Raw genomic sequence first — 20,000 nt, 5'->3', positions numbered from 1 at the left:
AGACTCATATTAAACCTTTTCAAACTGCACTCCTCAGACTCTCTGTCACACACACACACACACACACACAGAGAGAGACGTTTACAGCCAAATTAAGAGCAGTCTTTAATAACTTACTCAGCCCTCTGAAGAGAGGGAGGAGGGAGAGAGAGGGAGGAGGGTGAGAGGGGGGGAGAGAGGAAGGAGGGTGAGAGAGAGAGATGAGGGGGAGAGAGAGAGATGAGGGGGAGAGAGAGGGAGGAGGGTAAAATATAGTCCAACTTGGTGTGTGTTGTTGTGGTGTGTTGTTGTGGTGTGTTGTTGTTGTGGTGTGTTGTTGTTGTGGTGTGTTGTTGTTGTGGTGTGTTGTTGTTGTGGTGTGTTGTTGTTGTGGTGTGTTGTTGTTGTGGTGTGTTGTTGTAGTGTGTTGTTGTTGTGGTGTGTTGTTGTTGTGGTGTGTTGTTGTTGTGGTGTGTTGTTGTTGTGGTGTGTTGTTGTTGTGGTGTGTTGTTGTTGTTGTGGTGTGTTGTGTTGTTGTGGTGTGTTGTGTTGTTGTGGTGTGTTGTGTTGTTGTGGTGTGTTGTGTTGTTGTGGTGTGTTGTGTTGTTGTGGTGTGTTGTGTTGTTGTGGTGTGTTGTGTTGTTGTGGTGTGTTGTGTTGTTGTGGTGTGTTGTGTTGTGTTGTTGTGGTGTGTTGTTGTGGTGTGTTGTTGTTGTGGTGTGTTGTGGTGTGTTGTGTTGTGGTGTGTTGTGTTGTTGTGGTGTGTTGTTGTGGTGTGTTGTTGTGGTGTGTTGTGGTGTGTTGTGGTGTGTTGTTGTGTTGTGTTGTTGTGTTGTTGTTGTGGTGTGTTGTTGTGGTGTGTGGTGTGTTGTTGTGGTGTGTTGTGTTGTGTTGTTGTGGTGTGTTGTGTTGTTGTGGTGTGTTGTGTTGTTGTGGTGTGTTGTGTTGTTGTGGTGTGTTGTTGTGGTGTGTTGTGTTGTTGTGGTGTTGTTGTGGTGTGTCGTGTTGTGTCGTGTTGTTGTGGTGTGTCGTGTTGTTGTGGTGTGTCGTGTTGTTGTGGTGTGTCGTGTTGTTGTGGTGTGTTGTTGTTGTTGTGGTGTGTTGTTGTTGTGGTGTGTTGTTGTTGTGGTGTGTTGTTGTGGTCTATCTAGTGACTAGTCTACCTGCTGTATCAGTAGTGTCCATCTATCTAGTGACTAGTCTACCTGCTGTATCAGTCCTGTCCATCTATCTAGTGACTAGTCTACCTGCTGTATCAGTCCTGTCCATCTATCTAGTGACTAGTCTACCTGCTGTATCAGTAGTGTCCATCTATCTAGTGACTAGTCTACCTGCTGTATCAGTAGTGTCCATCTATCTAGTGACTAGTCTACCTGCTGTATCAGTAGTGTCCATCTATCTAGTGACTAGTCTACCTGCTGTATCAGTCGTGTCCATCCATCTAGTGACTAGTCTACCTGCTGTATCAGTCGTGTCCATCTATCTAGTGACTAGTCTACCTGCTGTATCAGTAGTGTCCATCTATCTAGTGAATAGTCTACCTGCTGTATCAGTCGTGTCCATCTATCTAGTGACTAGTCTACCTGCTGTATCAGTAGTGTCCATCTATCTAGTGACTAGTCTACCTGCTGTATCAGTAGTGTCCATCTATCTAGTGACTAGTCTACCTGCTGTATCAGTCGTGTCCATCTATCTAGTGACTAGTCTACCTGCTGTATCAGTAGTGTCCATCTATCTAGTGACTAGTCTACCTGCTGTATCAGTCGTGTCCATCTATCTAGTGACTAGTCTACCTGCTGTATCAGTAGTGTCCATCTATCTAGTGACTAGTCTACCTGCTGTATCAGTAGTGTCCATCCATCTAGTGACTAGTCTACCTGCTGTATCAGTAGTGTCCATCTATCTAGTGACTAGTCTACCTGCTGTATCAGTAGTGTCCATCCATCTAGTGACTAGTCTACCTGCTGTATCAGTCCTGTCCATCTATCTAGTGACTAGTCTACCTGCTGTATCAGTAGTGTTCATCTATCTAGTGACTAGTCTACCTGCTGTATCAGTAGTGTTCATCTATCTAGTGACTAGTCTACCTGCTGTATCAGTAGTGTCCATCTATCTAGTGACTAGTCTACCTGCTGTATCAGTAGTGTCCATCTATCTAGTGACTAGTCTACCTGCTGTATCAGTCCTGTCCATCTATCTAGTGACTAGTCTACCTGCTGTATCAGTAGTGTCCATCTATCTAGTGACTAGTCTACCTGCTGTATCAGTAGTGTCCATCTATCTAGTGACTAGTCTACCTGCTGTATCAGTCCTGTCCATCTATCTAGTGACTAGTCTACCTGCTGTATCAGTAGTGTCCATCTATCTAGTGACTAGTCTACCTGCTGTATCAGTCCTGTCCATCTATCTAGTGACTAGTCTACCTGCTGTATCAGTAGTGTCCATCTATCTAGTGACTAGTCTACCTGCTGTATCAGTCCTGTCCATCTATCTAGTGACTAGTCTACCTGCTGTATCAGTAGTGTCCATCTATCTAGTGACTAGTCTACCTGCTGTATCAGTAGTGTCCATCTATCTAGTGACTAGTCTACCTGCTGTATCAGTAGTGTCCATCTATCTAGTGACTAGTCTACCTGCTGTATCAGTAGTGTCCATCTATCTAGTGACTAGTCTACCTGCTGTATCAGTAGTGTCCATCTATCTAGTGACTAGTCTACCTGCTGTATCAGTCCTGTCCATCTATCTAGTGACTAGTCTACCTGCTGTATCAGTAGTGTCCATCTATCTAGTGACTAGTCTACCTGCTGTATCAGTCCTGTCCATCTATCTAGTGACTAGTCTACCTGCTGTATCAGTAGTGTCCATCTATCTAGTGACTAGTCTACCTGCTGTATCAGTAGTGTCCATCTATCTAGTGACTAGTCTACCTGCTGTATCAGTCCTGTCCATCTATCTAGTGACTAGTCTACCTGCTGTATCAGTAGTGTCCATCTATCTAGTGACTAGTCTACCTGCTGTATCAGTAGTGTCCATCTATCTAGTGACTAGTCTACCTGCTGTATCAGTAGTGTCCATCTATCTAGTGACTAGTCTACCTGCTGTATCAGTAGTGTCCATCTATCTAGTGACTAGTCTACCTGCTGTATCAGTCGTGTCCATCTATCTAGTGACTAGTCTACCTGCTGTATCAGTAGTGTCCATCTATCTAGTGACTAGTCTACCTGCTGTATCAGTAGTGTCCATCCATCTAGTGACTAGTCTACCTGCTGTATCAGTCGTGTCCATCTATCTAGTGACTAGTCTACCTGCTGTATCAGTAGTGTCCATCTATCTAGTGACTAGTCTACCTGCTGTATCAGTAGTGTCCATCTATCTAGTGACTAGTCTACCTGCTGTATCAGTCCTGTCCATCTATCTAGTGACTAGTCTACCTGCTGTATCAGTACTGTCCATCTATCTAGTGACTAGTCTACCTGCTGTATCAGTAGTGTCCATCTATCTAGTGACTAGTCTACCTGCTGTATCAGTAGTGTCCATCTATCTAGTGACTAGTCTACCTGCTGTATCAGTAGTGTCCATCTATCTAGTGACTAGTCTACCTGCTGTATCAGTCGTGTCCATCTATCTAGTGACTAGTCTACCTGCTGTATCAGTAGTGTCCATCCATCTAGTGACTAGTCTACCTGCTGTATCAGTCGTGTCCATCTATCTAGTGACTAGTCTACCTGCTGTATCAGTACTGTCCATCTATCTAGTGACTAGTCTACCTGCTGTATCAGTAGTGTCCATCTATCTAGTGACTAGTCTACCTGCTGTATCAGTAGTGTCCATCTATCTAGTGACTAGTCTACCTGCTGTATCAGTAGTGTCCATCTATCTAGTGACTAGTCTACCTGCTGTATCAGTCCTGTCCATCTATCTAGTGACTAGTCTACCTGCTGTATCAGTAGTGTCCATCTATCTAGTGACTAGTCTACCTGCTGTATCAGTCCTGTCCATCTATCTAGTGACTAGTCTACCTGCTGTATCAGTAGTGTCCATCTATCTAGTGACTAGTCTACCTGCTGTATCAGTAGTGTCCATCTATCTAGTGACTAGTCTACCTGCTGTATCAGTAGTGTCCATCCATCTAGTGACTAGTCTACCTGCTGTATCAGTCCTGTCCATCTATCTAGTGACTAGTCTACCTGCTGTATCAGTAGTGTCCATCTATCTAGTGACTAGTCTACCTGCTGTATCAGTAGTGTTCATCTATCTAGTGACTAGTCTACCTGCTGTATCAGTCGTGTCCATCTATCTAGTGACTAGTCTACCTGCTGTATCAGTAGTGTCCATCTATCTAGTGACTAGTCTACCTGCTGTATCAGTAGTGTCCATCTATCTAGTGACTAGTCTACCTGCTGTATCAGTCCTGTCCATCTATCTAGTGACTAGTCTACCTGCTGTATCAGTAGTGTCCATCTATCTAGTGACTAGTCTACCTGCTGTATCAGTCCTGTCCATCTATCTAGTGACTAGTCTACCTGCTGTATCAGTAGTGTCCATCTATCTAGTGACTAGTCTACCTGCTGTATCAGTCCTGTCCATCTATCTAGTGACTAGTCTACCTGCTGTATCAGTAGTGTCCATCTATCTAGTGACTAGTCTACCTGCTGTATCAGTAGTGTCCATCTATCTAGTGACTAGTCTACCTGCTGTATCAGTAGTGTCCATCTATCTAGTGACTAGTCTACCTGCTGTATCAGTAGTGTCCATCTATCTAGTGACTAGTCTACCTGCTGTATCAGTCCTGTCCATCTATCTAGTGACTAGTCTACCTGCTGTATCAGTAGTGTCCATCCATCTAGTGACTAGTCTACCTGCTGTATCAGTAGTGTCCATCTATCTAGTGACTAGTCTACCTGCTGTATCAGTAGTGTCCATCTATCTAGTGACTAGTCTACCTGCTGTATCAGTCCTGTCCATCTATCTAGTGACTAGTCTACCTGCTGTATCAGTAGTGTCCATCTATCTAGTGACTAGTCTACCTGCTGTATCAGTAGTGTCCATCTATCTAGTGACTAGTCTACCTGCTGTATCAGTAGTGTCCATCTATCTAGTGACTAGTCTACCTGCTGTATCAGTAGTGTCCATCTATCTAGTGACTAGTCTACCTGCTGTATCAGTCCTGTCCATCTATCTAGTGACTAGTCTACCTGCTGTATCAGTAGTGTCCATCCATCTAGTGACTAGTCTACCTGCTGTATCAGTCCTGTTCATCTATCTAGTGACTAGTCTACCTGCTGTATCAGTAGTGTCCATCTATCTAGTGACTAGTCTACCTGCTGTATCAGTAGTGTCCATCTATCTAGTGACTAGTCTACCTGCTGTATCAGTAGTGTCCATCTATCTAGTGACTAGTCTACCTGCTGTATCAGTAGTGTCCATCTATCTAGTGACTAGTCTACCTGCTGTATCAGTCCTGTCCATCTATCTAGTGACTAGTCTACCTGCTGTATCAGTGGTGTCCATCTATCTAGTGACTAGTCTACCTGCTGTATCAGTCCTGTCCATCTATCTAGTGACTAGTCTACCTGCTGTATCAGTAGTGTCCATCTATCTAGTGACTAGTCTACCTGCTGTATCAGTAGTGTCCATCTATCTAGTGACTAGTCTACCTGCTGTATCAGTAGTGTCCATCCATCTAGTGACTAGTCTACCTGCTGTATCAGTACTGTCCATCTATCTAGTGACTAGTCTACCTGCTGTATCAGTAGTGTCCATCTATCTAGTGACTAGTCTACCTGCTGTATCAGTAGTGTCCATCTATCTAGTGACTAGTCTACCTGCTGTATCAGTCGTGTCCATCTATCTAGTGACTAGTCTACCTGCTGTATCAGTAGTGTCCATCTATCTAGTGACTAGTCTACCTGCTGTATCAGTAGTGTCCATCTATCTAGTGACTAGTCTACCTGCTGTATCAGTCCTGTCCATCTATCTAGTGACTAGTCTACCTGCTGTATCAGTAGTGTCCATCTATCTAGTGACTAGTCTACCTGCTGTATCAGTAGTGTCCATCTATCTAGTGACTAGTCTACCTGCTGTATCAGTCGTGTCCATCTATCTAGTGACTAGTCTACCTGCTGTATCAGTAGTGTCCATCTATCTAGTGACTAGTCTACCTGCTGTATCAGTCCTGTCCATCTATCTAGTGACTAGTCTACCTGCTGTATCAGTAGTGTCCATCTATCTAGTGACTAGTCTACCTGCTGTATCAGTCGTGTCCATCTATCTAGTGACTAGTCTACCTGCTGTATCAGTAGTGTCCATCTATCTAGTGACTAGTCTACCTGCTGTATCAGTAGTGTCCATCTATCTAGTGACTAGTCTACCTGCTGTATCAGTAGTGTCCATCTATCTAGTGACTAGTCTACCTGCTGTATCAGTCGTGTCCATCTATCTAGTGACTAGTCTACCTGCTGTATCAGTCGTGTCCATCTATCTAGTGACTAGTCTACCTGCTGTATCAGTAGTGTCCATCCATCTAGTGACTAGTCTACCTGCTGTATCAGTCCTGTCCATCTATCTAGTGACTAGTCTACCTGCTGTATCAGTAGTGTCCATCTATCTAGTGACTAGTCTACCTGCTGTATCAGTAGTGTCCATCTATCTAGTGACTAGTCTACCTGCTGTATCAGTCCTGTCCATCTATCTAGTGACTAGTCTACCTGCTGTATCAGTAGTGTCCATCTATCTAGTGACTAGTCTACCTGCTGTATCAGTAGTGTCCATCTATCTAGTGACTAGTCTACCTGCTGTATCAGTCCTGTCCATCTATCTAGTGACTAGTCTACCTGCTGTATCAGTAGTGTCCATCTATCTAGTGACTAGTCTACCTGCTGTATCAGTCGTGTCCATCTATCTAGTGACTAGTCTACCTGCTGTATCAGTCCTGTCCATCTATCTAGTGACTAGTCTACCTGCTGTATCAGTAGTGTCCATCTATCTAGTGACTAGTCTACCTGCTGTATCAGTAGTGTCCATCTATCTAGTGACTAGTCTACCTGCTGTATCAGTCCTGTCCATCTATCTAGTGACTAGTCTACCTGCTGTATCAGTAGTGTCCATCTATCTAGTGACTAGTCTACCTGCTGTATCAGTAGTGTCCATCTATCTAGTGACTAGTCTACCTGCTGTATCAGTCCTGTCCATCTATCTAGTGACTAGTCTACCTGCTGTATCAGTAGTGTCCATCTATCTAGTGACTAGTCTACCTGCTGTATCAGTAGTGTCCATCTATCTAGTGACTAGTCTACCTGCTGTATCAGTAGTGTCCATCTATCTAGTGACTAGTCTACCTGCTGTATCAGTCGTGTCCATCTATCTAGTGACTAGTCTACCTGCTGTATCAGTAGTGTCCATCTATCTAGTGACTAGTCTACCTGCTGTATCAGTCCTGTCCATCTATCTAGTGACTAGTCTACCTGCTGTATCAGTAGTGTCCATCTATCTAGTGACTAGTCTACCTGCTGTATCAGTAGTGTCCATCTATCTAGTGACTAGTCTACCTGCTGTATCAGTCGTGTCCATCTATCTAGTGACTAGTCTACCTGCTGTATCAGTAGTGTCCATCTATCTAGTGACTAGTCTACCTGCTGTATCAGTAGTGTCCATCTATCTAGTGACTAGTCTACCTGCTGTATCAGTCCTGTCCATCTATCTAGTGACTAGTCTACCTGCTGTATCAGTAGTGTCCATCTATCTAGTGACTAGTCTACCTGCTGTATCAGTAGTGTCCATCTATCTAGTGACTAGTCTACCTGCTGTATCAGTAGTGTCCATCTATCTAGTGACTAGTCTACCTGCTGTATCAGTCCTGTCCATCTATCTAGTGACTAGTCTACCTGCTGTATCAGTAGTGTCCATCTATCTAGTGACTAGTCTACCTGCTGTATCAGTCCTGTCCATCTATCTAGTGACTAGTCTACCTGCTGTATCAGTAGTGTCCATCTATCTAGTGACTAGTCTACCTGCTGTATCAGTAGTGTCCATCTATCTAGTGACTAGTCTACCTGCTGTATCAGTCCTGTCCATCTATCTAGTGACTAGTCTACCTGCTGTATCAGTCCTGTCCATCTATCTAGTGACTAGTCTACCTGCTGTATCAGTCCTGTCCATCTATCTAGTGACTAGTCTACCTGCTGTATCAGTAGTGTCCATCTATCTAGTGACTAGTCTACCTGCTGTATCAGTCCTGTCCATCTATCTAGTGACTAGTCTACCTGCTGTATCAGTAGTGTCCATCTATCTAGTGACTAGTCTACCTGCTGTATCAGTCCTGTCCATCTATCTAGTGACTAGTCTACCTGCTGTATCAGTAGTGTCCATCTATCTAGTGACTAGTCTACCTGCTGTATCAGTAGTGTCCATCTATCTAGTGACTAGTCTACCTGCTGTATCAGTAGTGTCCATCTATCTAGTGACTAGTCTACCTGCTGTATCAGTAGTGTCCATCTATCTAGTGACTAGTCTACCTGCTGTATCAGTAGTGTCCATCTATCTAGTGACTAGTCTACCTGCTGTATCAGTAGTGTCCATCTATCTAGTGACTAGTCTACCTGCTGTATCAGTCCTGTCCATCTATCTAGTGACTAGTCTACCTGCTGTATCAGTCCTGTCCATCTATCTAGTGACTAGTCTACCTGCTGTATCAGTAGTGTCCATCTATCTAGTGACTAGTCTACCTGCTGTATCAGTCGTGTCCATCTATCTAGTGACTAGTCTACCTGCTGTATCAGTAGTGTCCATCTATCTAGTGACTAGTCTACCTGCTGTATCAGTCCTGTCCATCTATCTAGTGACTAGTCTACCTGCTGTATCAGTAGTGTCCTGATCTATCTAGTGACTAGTCTACCTGCTGTATCAGTCCTGTCCATCTATCTAGTGACTAGTCTACCTGCTGTATCAGTAGTGTCCATCTATCTAGTGACTAGTCTACCTGCTGTATCAGTAGTGTCCATCTATCTAGTGACTAGTCTACCTGCTGTATCAGTCGTGTCCATCTATCTAGTGACTAGTCTACCTGCTGTATCAGTAGTGTCCATCTATCTAGTGACTAGTCTACCTGCTGTATCAGTCGTGTCCATCTATCTAGTGACTAGTCTACCTGCTGTATCAGTCGTGTCCATCTATCTAGTGACTAGTCTACCTGCTGTATCAGTCCTGTCCATCTATCTAGTGACTAGTCTACCTGCTGTATCAGTCGTGTCCATCTATCTAGTGACTAGTCTACCTGCTGTATCAGTAGTGTCCATCTATCTAGTGACTAGTCTACCTGCTGTATCAGTCCTGTCCATCTATCTAGTGACTAGTCTACCTGCTGTATCAGTAGTGTCCATCTATCTAGTGACTAGTCTACCTGCTGTATCAGTCCTGTCCATCTATCTAGTGACTAGTCTACCTGCTGTATCAGTAGTGTCCATCTATCTAGTGACTAGTCTACCTGCTGTATCAGTCGTGTCCATCTATCTAGTGACTAGTCTACCTGCTGTATCAGTAGTGTCCATCTATCTAGTGACTAGTCTACCTGCTGTATCAGTAGTGTCCATCTATCTAGTGACTAGTCTACCTGCTGTATCAGTCCTGTCCATCTATCTAGTGACTAGTCTACCTGCTGTATCAGTAGTGTCCATCTATCTAGTGACTAGTCTACCTGCTGTATCAGTCCTGTCCATCTATCTAGTGACTAGTCTACCTGCTGTATCAGTAGTGTCCATCTATCTAGTGACTAGTCTACCTGCTGTATCAGTCCTGTCCATCTATCTAGTGACTAGCCTACCTGCTGTATCAGTAGTGTCCATCTATCTAGTGACTAGTCTACCTGCTGTATCAGTAGTGTCCATCTATCTAGTGACTAGTCTACCTGCTGTATCAGTAGTGTCCATCTATCTAGTGACTAGTCTACCTGCTGTATCAGTAGTGTCCATCTATCTAGTGACTAGTCTACCTGCTGTATCAGTCCTGTCCATCTATCTAGTGACTAGTCTACCTGCTGTATCAGTACTGTCCATCTATCTAGTGACTAGTCTACCTGCTGTATCAGTAGTGTCCATCTATCTAGTGACTAGTCTACCTGCTGTATCAGTAGTGTCCATCTATCTAGTGACTAGTCTACCTGCTGTATCAGTAGTGTCCATCTATCTAGTGACTAGTCTACCTGCTGTATCAGTCCTGTCCATCTATCTAGTGACTAGTCTACCTGCTGTATCAGTCCTGTCCATCTATCTAGTGACTAGTCTACCTGCTGTATCAGTCCTGTCCATCTATCTAGTGACTAGCCTACCTGCTGTATCAGTAGTGTCCATCTAGCTAGTGACTAGTCTACCTGCTGTATCAGTACTGTCCATCTATCTAGTGACTAGTCTACCTGCTGTATCAGTCGTGTCCATCTATCTAGTGACTAGTCTACCTGCTGTATCAGTAGTGTCCATCTATCTAGTGACTAGTCTACCTGCTGTATCAGTAGTGTCCATCTATCTAGTGACTAGTCTACCTGCTGTATCAGTAGTGTCCATCTATCTAGTGACTAGTCTACCTGCTGTATCAGTCCTGTCCATCTATCTAGTGACTAGTCTACCTGCTGTATCAGTCGTGTCCATCTATCTAGTGACTAGTCTACCTGCTGTATCAGTAGTGTCCATCTATCTAGTGACTAGTCTACCTGCTGTATCAGTAGTGTCCATCTATCTAGTGACTAGTCTACCTGCTGTATCAGTCCTGTCCATCTATCTAGTGACTAGTCTATCTTTACAACTGGGATTGATGGTGCCTTCAAGACAATTGGGAACTCGAAAAATACAAGGTCAATGACATCAGTGATCTTAATATGGGACCGGCGGGACGAATTCGTCCCACCTACGTAAGATCCACTGCCAGCCTGTGGCGCGATTTTCAAAATCTTCAAAATCCTATTACTTCAATTTCTCAAACATATGACTATTTTACAGCCATTTAAAGATAAGACTCTCGTTAATCTAACCACACTGTCCGATTTCAAAAAGGCTTTACAACGAAAGCAAAACATTAGATTATGTCAGCAGAGTACCAAGCCAGAAATAATCAGACACCCATTTTTCAAGCCAGCATATAATGTCACCAAAACCCAGAAGACAGCTAAATGCAGCACTCACCTTTGATGATCTTCATCAGATGACAACCCTAGGACATTATGTTATACAATACATGCATGTTTTGTTCAATCAAGTTCATATTTATATCAAAAACCAGCTTTTTACATTAGCATGTGACGTTCAGAACTAGCATACCCCCGCAAACTTACGGGGAATTCGCTAACATTTTACTAAATTACTCACGATAAACGTTCACAAAAAGCATAACAATTATTTTAAGAATTATAGATACAGACCTCCTCTATGCACTCGATATGTCCGATTTTAAAATAGCTTTTTGGTGAAAGCACATTTTGCAATATTCTAAGTACATAGCCCAGGCATCACGGGCTCGCTATTTAGACACCCGGCAAGTTTAGCACTCACCATAATCATATTTACTATTATAAAAATGTCATTACCTTTTGTTGTCTTCGTCAGAATGCACACCCAGGACGTCTACTTCAATAACAAATGTTGGTTTGGTCCAAAATAATCCATCGTTATATCCGAATAGCGGCGTTTTGTTCGTATGCGTTCCAGACACTATCCGAAATAGTAAAGAAGTGTCGCGCTTGGCGCAATTCCTGACAATAAAATTCAAAGTATTCCATTGCCGTACGTCGAAGCATGTCAACCGCTGTTTAAAATCAATTTTTACGTCATTTTTCTCGTAGAAAAGCGATAATATTCCGACAGGGAATCTCCTTTTCGGCAAACAGAGGAAAAAATCCCAAAGGCGGGGGCGGTCGGGGTCACGCGCATAAGCTAGTGTCTCTTGATGGGCCACTTGAGAAAGGCGATAATGTGTTTCAGCCTGGGGCTGGAATGACGACATTCTCTTTTTTCCCGGGCTCTGAGCGCCTATGGACGACGTGGGAAGTGTCACGTTAGAGCAGAGATCCTTAGTAAATGATAGAGATGGCAAAGAAGTTCCAGAAATGGTCAGACAGGCCACTTCCTGTAAAGGAATCTCTCAGGTTTTGACCTGCCATTTGAGTTCTGTTATACTCACAGACACCATTCAAACAGTTTTAGAAAATTTAGGGTGTTTTCTATCCATATGTAATAAGTATATGCATATTCTAGTTACTGGGTAGGAGTGGTAACCAGATTAAATCGGGTATGTTTTTTATCCAGCCGTGTCAATGCTGCCCCCTAGCCCTAACAGGTTTTAATGAAGGTCGGGAAAGTCGTAAACTCTAGAAGAAAAAAAAAAGAGTCCCGAGTTACCGACTTGGAATTCCGAGTTGGATGACCATTCAAAACGATTTTAAAATCAGTTGGTTCTCGTTTTTCTCCGAGTTCCCAGTTGTCTTGAACGTACTGAATTCGGGAAGTCGAATATTTCCCGAGTTCTGACCTCCCAGTTGTTTTAAACGCGGCATGAGTTTTAACGCTCAACGTCACATAGCAAAACATATCGTTAAAAACAAATAGACATGATGCCAGTTCGCATAGCGGAAGATATTCACATTCGTGAGTTTACATGGCACAGCGAGGCGTTCAGGAGGATTTAGGGCAGGAAGACAAGCTGCTCATTAAAATGTACTATTAAATCATTCTGACTAATCAAGTCTACCAGAGACGCCATCCCGACTCGATAAAACGCTGGAATTAGTAGCCTATTTTAAAAAAAAGAAGAAAAAAAAGAGACCATTTGAGTAAGTTTATGAAAGTTTATGAAAGTAAAGCGACACATAAACATCGCAGGAGGCCGGGTTGGAACACCCAGTTTTCCTCTGATTTCACGCCGCTTTTCGAAGCATTTCCCCCTTTATGGGTCCTCCAGACGGGGCTTCTACTACCATCATCATCATCAAAACTACTGGGATTTGTGAGTTTATATGACAAGACGAGCAGCGCTGTGGTGTTTGGCGAAACAAAACAAGTCGTTTCTTACCTTGTATCGGTTCACTTCCACTTTGAGTTTATAATTTTTTTTTACTAGTGTAGAGAGTCAGAATAACTATCTTCCTGTCTGTGTTTTGTTTCTTTAGTTGAAGACGATGTGAACTTCCGGAAGCTCTAGACCAGCGGCGGTTTGTGACACCTTCACTCTACCCCCCCGCATGCAGACTGCACAGTCGACTTTCATCAGAAAAGATATTACAGTCATGTTTAAATAAGCAAAGATAGTCAAGTCAAGTTTATTATTTATTTCTCTGGTTTGATGGACTGACAGTTGTACGTGAAACAGTTTTATATCCAAATATAGAATTTACCAATTAAGTTTTTGTTTTACATTGGCGTATTAATTTAAGGACGACGCAGTATAAAAGTTGTTTGAGATAGTAGAGAGCTCTTGGACTGTTTCCAATCATGGTGACTAAATAAAACCCACTTCTAAATAAACCCATGATGCTTTGTATTAATTATTCAAAAAAATAATCACGCCCATGAGTGCTGACATAACCAATGGCTGGTCTCTGGGCTGTCCAGGATTGGTCCATCGGAAAGTTACACTGCAAATCGGGAACCTATGGAACGGAACGGAACCGTTCCAACCCAATCAATTCCAGGGCCCGATATCCCAAAACCATAAACCGGCCCAAGGTTCATTCAAGTAAGTATATTTTCTATCGCCAGTGCTTGACTCGGGGCAGGAGCTCAGACGCTGAATACCGCGACCTCAAATCAAATTGTATTTGTCACATGCGCCGAATACAACAGGTATTAATAACCTCACAGTGAAATGCTGAATACAACAGGTATTAAAATAACCTTACAGTGAAATAAATGCTGAATACAACAGGTATTAAAATAACCTTACAGTGAAATAAATGCTGAATACAACAGGTGTAGTAGACCTTACAGTGAAATGCTGAATACAACAGGTGTAGTAGACCTCACAGTGAAATGCTGAATACAACAGGTGTAGTAGACCTCACAGTGAAATGCTGAATACAACAGGTGTAGTAGACCTCACAGTGAAATGCTGAATACAACAGGTGTAGAAGACCTCACAGTGAAATGCTGAATACAACAGGTGTAGTAGACCTCACAGTCAAATGCTGAATACAACAGGTGTAGTAGACCTCACAGTGAAATGCTGAATACAACAGGTGTAGTAGACCTCACAGTGAAATGCTGAATACAACAGGTGTAGTAGACCTCACAGTGAAATGCTGAATACAACAGGTGTAGTAGACCTCACAGTGAAATGCTGAATACAACAGGTGTAGTAGACCTCACAGTGAAATGCTGAATACAACAGGTGTAGTAGACCTTACAGTGAAATGCTGAATACAACAGGTGTAGTAGACCTCACAGTCAAATGCTGAATACAACAGGTGTAGGTAGACCTCACAGTGAAATGCTGAATACAACAGGTGTAGTAGACCTTACAGTGAAATGCTGAATACAACAGGTGTAGTAGACCTCACAGTGAAATGCTGAATACAACAGGTGTAGTAGACCTCACAGTGAAATGCTGAATACAACAGGTGTAGGTAGACCTCACAGTGAAATGCTGAATACAACAGGTGTAGTAGACCTCACAGTGAAATGCTGAATACAACAGGTGTAGTAGACCTCACAGTGAAATGCTGAATACAACAGGTGTAGTAGACCTCACAGTGAAATGCTGAATACAACAGGTGTAGTAGACCTCACAGTGAAATGCTGAATACAACAGGTGTAGTAGACCTTACAGTGAAATGCATCCTTACAAGCCCTTAACCAACAATGCAGTTTTAAGAAAATACCTAAAAATGTTTATTAAAAAAGTTATCGATAAGAATAACAGATAATTAAAGAAATGGCAAAATCGCTTTAACTCCTGTTCTTCTTTTATAAAATATTATATAATATATAAAATATTATCTCAACAATATTGTTGAGCTCCTCCAGCTAAATATAAACAGTACCAGAACCTATTTCAGTCCAAGTTGTCGAGCACTGACTTCTATCGTTTTTCTTCTAGCTCACAGATCACTGCACCTGTACATAGCCCATCTGTAAACAGCCTATCCACCTACCTCATCCCCATACTGTATTTATTTATTGATCTTGCTCCTTTGCAACCCCACTATCTCTACTTGCACATTCATCTTCTGCACATCTACCATTCCAGTGTTTTAATTCCTATATTAGTAATTTACTTCGCCACCATGGCCTGTGTATTGCCTTAACTTAATCCTAATTTGCACTCACTGTATATAGACTTTTTGTTTTATTTTGTTCTACTGTATGTTTTGTTTATCCCATGTGTAACTCTGTGTTGTTGTATGTTGTCGAACTGCTTTGCTTTATCTTGGGCCGGGTCGCAGTTGCAAATGAGAACTTGTTCTCAACTAGCCTACCTGGTTAAATAAAGGTGAAATAAAATATATATATTTTTTATAAAGTATTTTTACACATCTCTTATACCAAAGTGGCGCTATGCTATATCATATCCAAACGATCTGGAATGGAATCCATGTTGTCATTTGTTTCTATGGTAATACAGTTGACTGGAACCATCACCAATTTTCACAAGTTGAAAATCGGGACATTTTTTTTAATAAAGAGGGGAACATTTTAAGTGTAATGTTTTTTTTAAATCAATCCAGATGATTCACATCTAATGGTGATGAAACGATCTATTGGATGTAGCTGTTTACAGATTTAAAACAAGTGCCCAGTTTTTAACACTTGGTTCCCCATTGACTCAATGTTAAAGTTGAGTTTGGTGAATGTTTCTGTCCTGGTGATTGGTTCCCCATTGGTCTGGTAACTGTTTCTGTCCTGGTGATTGGTTACCCATTGGTCTGGTGACCGTTTCTGTCCTGGTGATTGGTTACCCATTGGTCTGGTGACCGTTTCTGTCCTGGTGATTGGTTACCCATTGGTCTGGTGACCGTTTCTGTCCTGGTGATTGGTTCCCCATTGGTCTGGTGACTGTTTCTGTCCTGGTGATTGGTTACCCATTGGTCTGGTAAATGTTTCTGTCCTGGTGATTGGTTACCCATTGGTCTGGTGACTGTTTCTGTCCCGGTGATTGGTTCCCCATTGGTCTGGTGACCGTTTCTGTCCTGGTGATTGGTTCCCCCATTGGTCTGGTAAATGTTTCTGTCCCGGTGATTGGCTCACTAGATCTTATTCATCCAGAATGGTCTGAACCAATGAAGGATGACACATCACATGTCACCAATAGCTGTTTATTTGATTGGCTGATGGCCTGGTTTAAATCTGGTGATGGTGTTGTTTCAGATCCATTCCGGAGACGGACCCAAATGGCACCCTAGGGCTGTAGTAGTGCACTATATGGACTGCAAACTGGTTGAAAGTAGTGCACTATATGGACTGCAAACTGGTTGAAAGTAGTGCACTATATGGACTGCAAACTGGTTGAAAGTAGTGCACTATATGGACTGCAAACTGGTTGAAAGTAGTGCACTATATGGACTGCAAACTGGTTGAAAGTAGTGCACTATATGGACTGCAAACTGGTTGAAAGTAGTGCACTATTTAGGGAATTAGGGTGCCATCAGGACATTTTGGCATTACCAGGTCATTCATGTCATGTTATACAAGACTTTGCAGTGGAGTGTGGAGATATCTCTAAGGAGTGTTGCTGCCACCGTTAGATTGGTGTACAGGCCTGGATGGACTAGAGGTCGTGATCGGACTGAATCCAACAGGCCTTACTGTCAAATCCGTTGAAGGGAAGAGAACAAGTGCACTCTGGGACGAAGGACAGATGACTAGGGGGGACAGAGGAGACAGAGCCCAACGTGACCACCAGCGCCTTCCTGTGGACAATGTCATGACTTGCAACTACACCCCCCCCAAAAAAAATAACACTTTCTGGTCTGAAATGACTCCTCATCTGTTCCTCTGGGCCCTTTGACGCTAGCATGTCTGAAAAGTCTGGATGGGATTCGGCATTGTAGTGGAGGAGACATATTGGTTACATGTAACAGGTCTGCTGAGACGGGAGACATATTGGTTACATGTAACAGGTCTGCTGAGACGGGAGGGTTAAGGCCAAGGGAATGGGGTAGGGATCGACCTAGGACAGGCTGTGTGAATTTTTATGTTTGTTGTATTTTACACACGCGTGACCAGATTCATGACAAACCACTAGGTGTGTGTGTGTGTGTGTGTGTGTGTGTGTGTGTGTGTGTGTGTGTGTGTGTGTGTGTGTGTGTGTGTGTGTGTGTGTGTGTGTGTGTGTGTGTGTGTGTGTGTGTGTGTGTGTAGCCTCTGCTGTGTATCCTATTCCCTATATAGTGCACTACTTTTAACCAGGGTTGATAAGGAATAGGGTGTATAGGTCTTCTCTCTGTCTGTCTGTCTGTCTGTCTGTCTGTCTGTCTGTCTGTCTGTCTGTCTGTCTGTCTGTCTGTCTGTCTGTCTGTCTGTCTGTCTGTCTGTCTGTCTCTCTCCACTAGATAACAGGACTTTAACCTTAACACCGACAACGATGAGACAGCCTATAGGGAGGAGGTCAGAGACCTGATCGTGTGGTGCCAGGACAACAACCTCTCCCTCAACGTGATCAAGACAAAGGAGATGATTGTGGACTACAGGAAAAGGAGGACCGAGCAGGCCCCCATTCTCATCGACGTGGCTGTGGTGGAGCGGGTTGAGAGCGTCAAGTTCCTTGGTGTCCACATCACCAACAAACTAGAATGGTCCAAACACATCAAGACAGTCGTGAAGAGGGCAGGACAAAACCTATTCCCCCTCAGGAGACTGAAAAGTTTTGGCTTGGGTCCTCAGATCCTCAAAAGGTTCTACAGCTGCACCATCGAGAGCATCCTGACGGGTTGCATCACCGCCTGCTATGGCAACTGCTCGGCCTCCGACCGCAAGGCACTACAGAGGGTAGTGCGTACAGCCCAGTACATCACTGGGGCCAAGCTTCCTGCCATCCAGGACCTCTATACCAGGCGGTGTCAGAGGAAAGCCCTAAAAATTGTCAAAGACTCCAGCCACCCTAGTCATAAACTATTACCTCAACTAACCGGTGCCCCCCCTGTATGTAGCCTCCACATTGACTCTGTACCAGTACCCCCTGTATATAGCCTCCACATTGACTCTGTACTGGTACCCCCTGTATATAGCCTCCACATTGACTCTGTACCAGTACCCCCTGTATATAGCCTCCACATTGACTCTGTACCGGTACCCCCTGTATATAGCCTCCACATTGACTCTGTACCAGTACCCCCTGTATATAGCCTCCACATTGACTCTGTACTGGTACCCCCTGTATATAGCCTCCACATTGACTCTGTACTGGTACCCCCTGTATATAGTCTCCACATTGACTCTGTACCGGTACCCCCTGTATATAGCCTCCACATTGACTCTGTACTGGTACCCCCTGTATATAGCCTCCACATTGACTCTGTACTGGTACCCCCTGTATATAGTCTCCACATTGACTCTGTACCGGTACCCCCTGTATATAGCCTCCACATTGACTCTGTACTGGTACCCCCTGTATATAGCCTCCACATTGACTCTGTACCAGTACCCCCTGTATATAGTCTCCACATTGACTCTGTACCGGTACCCCCTGTATATAGCCTCCACATTGACTCTGTACCGGTACCCCCTGTATATAGCCTCCACATTGACTCTGTACTGGTACCCCTGTATATAGCCTCCACATTGACTCTGTATCGGTACCCCCTGTATATAGCCTCCACATTGACTCTGTACCGGTACCCCCTGTATATAGCCTCCACATTGACTCTGTACCGGTACCCCCTGTATATAGCCTCCACATTGACTCTGTACTGGTACCCCCTGTATATAGCCTCCACATTGACTCTGTACTGGTACCCCCTGTATATAGTCTCCACATTGACTCTGTACCGGTACCCCCTGTATATAGCCTCCACATTGACTCTGTACTGGTACCCCCTGTATATAGCCTCCACATTGACTCTGTACCAGTACCCCCTGTATATAGTCTCCACATTGACTCTGTACCGGTACCCCCTGTATATAGCCTCCACATTGACTCTGTGCCGGTACCCCCTGTATATAGCCTCCACATTGACTCTGTACTGGTACCCCTGTATATAGCCTCCACATTGACTCTGTATCGGTACCCCCCTGTATATAGCCTCCACATTGACTCTGTACCGGTACCCCCTGTATATAGCCTCCACATTGACTCTGTACCGGTACCCCCTGTATATAGCCTCCACATTGACTCTGTACCGGTACCCCCTGTATATAGCCTCCACATTGACTCTGTACCCCCTGTATATAGCCTCCACATTGACTCTGTACCGGTACCCCCCTGTATATAGCCTCCACATTGACTCTGTACCGGTACCCCCTGTATATAGCCTCCACATTGACTCTGTACCGTAATACCCTGTATATAGCCTCCACATTGACTCTGTACCGTAACACCCTGTATATAGCCTCCACATTGACTCTGTACCGGTACCCCCTGTATATAGCCTCCACATTGACTCTGTACCGGTACCCCCTGTATATAGCCTCCACATTGACTCTGTACCGTAATACCCTGTATATAGCCTCCACATTGAGTCTGTACCGGTACCCCCTGTATATAGCCTCCACATTGACTCTGTACCGTAATACCCTGTATATAGCCTCCACATTGACTCTGTACCCCCTGTATATAGCCTCCACATTGACTCTGTACCAGTACCCCCTGTATATAGCCTCCACATTGACTCTGTACCGGTACCCCCCTGTATATAGCCTCCACATTGACTCTGTACCGGTACCCCCTGTATATAGCCTCCACATTGACTCTGTACCGTAATACCCTGTATATAGCCTCCACATTGACTCTGTACCGTAATACCCTGTATATAGCCTCCACATTGACTCTGTACCGTAATACCCTGTATATAGCCTCCACATTGACTCTGTACCCCCTGTATATAGTCTCCA

The 20,000-nt window shown here is 43.8% G+C and overlaps 1 long non-coding RNA gene across 1 annotated transcript in view; it reads right to left on the bottom strand.

Annotated features, from left to right (window-relative positions):
- Positions 1-13,136, bottom strand: part of LOC123739889 (uncharacterized) — a 15,718-nt gene extending 2,582 nt beyond the window's left edge. The window contains exons 1-2 of the long non-coding RNA XR_006767997.1: positions 13,030-13,136; positions 31-32 (exon numbers count right to left, since the gene is read on the bottom strand). This is a non-coding gene — a long non-coding RNA (uncharacterized lncRNA). The remainder of the gene's footprint in view (positions 1-30; positions 33-13,029) is intronic.
- Between the last annotated feature and the right edge of the window lie 6,864 nt (positions 13,137-20,000).

Source organism: Salmo salar, unplaced genomic scaffold (genome assembly GCF_905237065.1).
Source record: "Salmo salar unplaced genomic scaffold, Ssal_v3.1, whole genome shotgun sequence".
Taxonomy (NCBI): Eukaryota; Metazoa; Chordata; class Actinopteri; order Salmoniformes; family Salmonidae; genus Salmo; species Salmo salar.
This window is presented reverse-complemented; position numbering and strand designations above follow the sequence as displayed.